This window comes from Rhododendron vialii, chromosome 3a (assembly GCF_030253575.1).
Source record: "Rhododendron vialii isolate Sample 1 chromosome 3a, ASM3025357v1".
NCBI lineage: Eukaryota > Viridiplantae > Streptophyta > Magnoliopsida > Ericales > Ericaceae > Rhododendron > Rhododendron vialii.
This window is the reverse complement of record NC_080559.1, coordinates 10,648,865-10,655,000: the sequence shown is the minus strand read 5'-3', so window position 1 is coordinate 10,655,000 and position 6,136 is coordinate 10,648,865.

The window sequence follows — 6,136 nt, the reverse complement described above, 5'->3', positions numbered from 1 at the left end:
GGTTCGGATCATAAAAATTTGATCGGAAACTATGAGATTGAGATTTGGGGTGTTTTTTTAGGTATTTTTTTGGGTGTCCCTTGAACCATCCCGTATATATATATATATATATATATATATATATATATATATATATATATATATATATATATGTACAGTCTGGATCAAGTCCACATCCTTCCGCACCCGTCTGCACCTCCCATTTTCCGATTGAATTTCGATGATCCGAGCCGCTCAATGTGTTTAAAACGTGATTTTAAGAGTATTCGGGAGAAATCAGCAAAAAAAATGACCTAGAAGGGCTTGATCTGAGCTGTTTTTTTCTGAATCGTTCAAAAAAAAAACTGCTCAGATCAAGCTCTTTCCGGTCATTTTTTTTCTGATTTCAGGCGGGTACCCTTAAAATCACGTTCTGATCACATTGAGCGGCTCGGATCATCGAAATTCAATCGGAAAATGTGAGAAATGAGGAGGTGCGGACCGGAGCTCCGGTCCACACCTCCTAACTTGATCCTGACTCTGTGTGTGTGTGTGTGTGTGTGTGTGTGTGTGTGTATATATATTGTGCTTTTTTTTTTTAAGGGCGAAAAATTATTAATCTTTGAAAACAGATTACGAAGATTAAAAGAATCAGTTTCAAGTTGAAGAAGAGAAAACCCACAAAGGGGAACAATAGTTCCAGCAATCATAAGCCAATATGGACCCAAAGTGAGAGAATAACAAAACAAGGTTGGCAAGAAACCAATAAAGATACCACTCTTAAAGAGACACCTAACACTTAAGATCCAAAGCAAAATCCAAAAGGAACACACCCAAAACCCAAAAGGATCACACCCAACCAGGCAAACCGTAACCAAGAAAAAACAGCAAAAACAAAGCCTAAAAAATCAAAACAACACCCAAAGAGACACCTAAGAGTCAATCATTATGTTGAAAATCATGAGCCTTAGCCCTTTCCTCATCTTTGGCTTCCATACTCGCAAATCGACGAATAATATCCTTCTCATCACCCGAATAACGAAGGCTCATGATATTGTTTACGGTCCAAACAGCCTGAGCTTCATTTAGATGATTCTTGTTAATGTCTTCAATGAAATTGATAAAGCAGCAACGGCAACAGATGATCTAAATAGAACACCATTTTGCTTCTTTTTATCACCTTTCTTCTTGAACTTAGGAATGCCCAACATATTTTCTATCGACTTCTGCTTCCATTTTACTTTCCCCGTATCCTTAGCCTCCTCAATTAGATTAAGATCCACAACTAGCTGGAGGCCCTCAACTTCGTTTATCATTTAAAAAGCCTACTTCTAAAAGGTTATAAAAGCCTCCATCAGATTCCACTATCTCTGTAACTGGGATTTTTACCACTGTGCCATCTTCTAAGCAAGGAAAATTATCCCTGCAATAATTGCTTCAACATCATCCAAGGATTGGGTTGTATCCTTAGCAGCAATTTCGGCATTATCAAGTTCAGAGTCTGCCACAAACTGATTATCCCCATCAAAATTAGCCTCCTTGAGCCTAGAATCATCCCCACCACTTACTAAATCACAGTGAATTCCTCTCCCTTGTCGAATGAACAGCTCCCCAACCGGAGAGGACCCATTAGTTTCACTCCCAGACGCCGAAATATCCACCTCATCATCCTTGTCCTCCTCCTCTTCCTTTGATTCTTCATCAGAATGAGAGGAAGAAGCTAGACTTACTCTAGGAATTTGTTTCTCCGCTTCATGTGGTTGGTCACACGAATTTCCATCACCTTAACTTTGTAACGCTTACCTTAAACCTCAACGATAATCCACTCATCAATTTCCTTGAAAATATTAGTGGCCATTAGAATCTTAGCTTTCACAAAAGATGACATCTTCAATGTCGATTCATCTGTAGTTATGAAAGAACCCCATAATTCTCCAATAGATTTGAAGGTAATATTAATCTATACATTAAGCAGAATCCCATAACAACATAACCATACAAATCTTTCAGCGTACGCCGCTTGACCATCCAATGGATTAGTTTCAGAGAACCACCTTTGAAGACAACGCTCTTTAACCATTTTGATCTCCATTTCATCTCTACTAGGACAAGTTAAAATCACAGACTTTCCACCCAACGCTTTAATATCAATATTGTATACACCCATCCTTGCCATCTGGATCTTCAATTCGTTGATTGAGATTAACCTGTGTAATTTCGCCACCGCACTGCAGTATAGCCACCCATTACCGCCAGGTTCAAGTGATACTCTTCGACACACTTGATCTCTACTTTCCAACCCCTTCTCTGTCTCTTCCCCATCGCTACCGCCTTTATTTGTTTCACTTGAAACCATTTGGGGAAAAGATTTTCCATGAAAGTAGCTCTTTTGCCCGCTTTTGTCTGTACTAGTGAGCTTCTTGGTGCAAGTACTTTGATAAATTAGATAAGCTTGTTAAAAGCCATCTACTTTTAAGTGAGGATTAATTTCGGCTTATATTAATTAATTTTATGCTGATAATTTAATTAGTTTGGTAAAAACTTTATGTCCATCTTAAAACCAATTGGCAATGAGTGGAGAGGTCCCAGATGTTATTAAGTGATTACACATTCCACTCCCACACACGTGCAGCCGCATTTGAGGTCTGTCACGTGTGGCCACTTTTTGGGTCCTATCATCGTGTAGCCTTTGTGCTGGTCTGTCATCGTGGGGTGTGGATTGTTAATTTTTAAAATGTGGGGTGGAACGGGCCCCGCTTTAATACCATGTAAAAACTTTATATCCATCTCAAAACCAATTGGCAATGAGTGAAGATGTCTCATATGTTATTAAGTGATCACCCATTTTACTCCCAAGCAACGTGGGATTCATTTCCTCAACATCCCCCCTCACGTGCAGCCATGTTTGAGGTCTGTCACGTGTGGCCACTTTTTGGTCCTATCATTGTGCAGCCTTTGTGCTGGTCTGTCATCGTGGGGTGTGGATTGTTAATTTTTAAAATGTGGGGTGGAACGGGCTCTGCTCTGATACCATGTAAAAACTTTATATCCATCTCAAAACTAATTGGCAATGAGTGAAGAGATCCCATATGTTATTAAGTGATCACTCATTCCACTCCCAAACAATGTGAGATTCATTTCCTCAACAAGTTTTATGGCCAAATACGTGCTAAGTATTAATTCTTTTAATTAGTTGTGATTTTTTGGTAGGTCCATTCTATTCAATTTAAGTACCAGCAAAGTACCCCTTGATGGTCCAAACATGGTCTTAATTAGGTTCCGATGCAAGTGAAGTGAAGTGAGGAGGTTGGCCCATCCTTTGTCACATGCAAAAGCAAAATCCAGAATTCAACCTATTCCCAATCATGAATTCCAGCAATGTGTACTGTATCTAACAAGAACTGATCTGGGAACCTAAGGGGCCTCTATCCAATCTGGGAACCTAAGACCATGTTTGGACCATCAAGGTACTTTGTGGTACTTAAATTGAATAGAATGGACCTACCGAAAATCACAACCAATTAAAAGAATTAATACTTAGCACGTATTTGGCCAGAAAACTAAATGATTAGCATAAAATTAATTTAAGCCGAAATTAATCCTCACTTAAAAGTAGATGGCTTTTAACAAGCTTATCAATCTAGTTGATCAAAGTACTTGCACCAGGTTTTCTAAACAAGGACGCAGGAAGGTGTGACAAAAACATACACAAATTTTTTGTTTGCAAAACTCTAAACGTAGTCATAAGATTTATTTTGATTGAATATTTATTGGGCCTTTTTTTGTTGACTTATTTTATCTGCTTACTCATAAATTTAGGTAAATTTTATTTACTCTAGCTTTATTTGAGTGGTTTTAGTGCAGACAATTTAAAAAAAGTTTGAAATTATTTGGAAAGAAAACAATATTTAAGTAAATTTAAAATCCAAAGGGTTTTTTTTTTGAACTTTCTTAGTGCATAGGAGCCTCCCTGGCCAAGACATAAGATTCGAAACGTTGGTGGCAAACGATAATTTTTTTTGGCACATATAAAACATGCTATCAATATTCGTTAATATGTCTTGTCTTACAAAAATAGTACCAAGAAAGATATCATAGATATTTTTAGTCAACTTATACAATTATGAAAGTGTAGTCAGATATATATTTTTAAGGTGACTCTATCTGAACTCAAAATAATTCACTAACACCAATTTGTGATTAATTTCCTCCTCTTAAAAAGCATTTGCATGACTTTTTTCATTACGCCACTTGGCGGATAGAGGTGTGGTGGTGACGACGGTGATAGTGGCTGCAGTGTGGAGGGTTTGTGGTGGAGGAGAAAATGGTTAATGAATGCAAACGCTCATGAATTCAGTTAGACTTAATTATCTCAGAGCTACTTAATTAATTTATCAATTTTTAGCCAACATTTCAAGAGACACTTAATATTGTAAGCAATACAAAAGTGGTCATAAAATCTACTTAATCACTTTAATTACTTAATCCATTCAGTTTAAGTGTTGAATTTGGGTTATCAAACGTACTAACTCCTAATTAAGTGGCAATGTGAGTTTCCAGGTGGACCAATAGCTTCCGGCGAGATGCATGAGAGAATCAAAACATTCTCCACGTTTAATTTCAACGAGAAATTTGGTAATTTTAATTGCATGTGGCGATCGATCGATCTTAAGTGGCGATTGCCAGAGTCTTTGTGCTTTCCTATTTTCTACATGATTTCCCTTCTCATCCTTCCCGTGTGTGACTTTATTTCCTGTCATCACCCATATCTGTTTAACGGCTAATTAAGACGTATTTGAATAAAGACAAAATCAGAAAAATATTTTGCATAAGTTAATCACTAGCGTAAACACCTTTGAATCGCAAATTAACAGAGTCCATCCTGTAAGGAGAGGAGAATGGTAAAACGGAGCGGTAGTGTAAGCTGTTCCTACTTTATCTGTGCTATAAGTTGCTTACTTAACACCAAAAAAGTAAAAATAATAATTTGCAATCATTTTCCATCATTTTACATTTTCACATGCAAAAGCATATAGAATCCAGAGAAATCAACCTAGCTATGCCTTATCATGATCAAATTCCAGCTATGTATCTACTAAGAAGAACTCATGATCCCAGATCTACAGCTGGCCGGGACTTTCACTTGAAATGCCAAGGTACACTTTGTGGTACATAAATTGAATGAAATAGAATGGGCCTAACCAAAAATCACAACCAATTAAATGAATACTTGGCAGGTAGCACGTAGTTGACAGAAAACTAAATTAATGATCAGCATAAAGTAAAAGCCGAAATTAATCATCAATAAAAGGTAGATGGCTTTTCACAAGCTTATCCATCTAATTGATCAAAGTACTTGCGCCACGTTTTCTGAACAAGGACGACACATGAAGAGGCGGCTCTAGAATTTTAGTTCAATAACATACACAAAATTTTTGTTTGCAAAACTCTAAATGTGTAGTAAAGAGATTTATTTTGATTGAAAATTTATTGGGCTTGAATTTTTTTATTTATTTTGTTTTCTTGAGTTATTTTATCTGTTTACTCACAAATTTAAGTGAATTTTATTTACTCTAATTTTATTTGAATGATTTAGTGCAGACAATTTCAAAAAAAAAAATTGTAATTATATGTAAAGAAAATAATATTTAAGTGCATTTTGAATCCAAACGGTTCGCTTGAAACTTCTTAGTGCATAATGGAGCCACCCCTAGACATAAGATTCGAAACGTTGGTGGCAAACGATGAACTTTTTTGGCACGTATAAAACGTGCTATCAGTATTTGTTCATATGTCTTGTCTTACAAAAATAGTACCAAGAAAGATATCATAGATGAGAAAATCTTTTTAACGGAGGGTTTCATGAACAGTTATTTACGGAGGTGAATCACGACCGTCTAGTGCTGTATATTGCATGTGGCGATCGATTGACCTTAAGTGGCGATTGCCAGAGTCTCTGTGCTTTCCTATTTTCTACATGATTTCCCTTCTCCCCCTTCTCATGTGTGACTTTATTTCCTGTCATCACCCATATCTGTTTAATGGTTAATTAAGACGAATTTGTAAAATCGAACAAATAAATCAAAACGTTTCATGTCAAACAATTAGAGGCCAACCTTTTGGTTGGACGAAGAGGGGTGCCTAACACCTTCCCCTC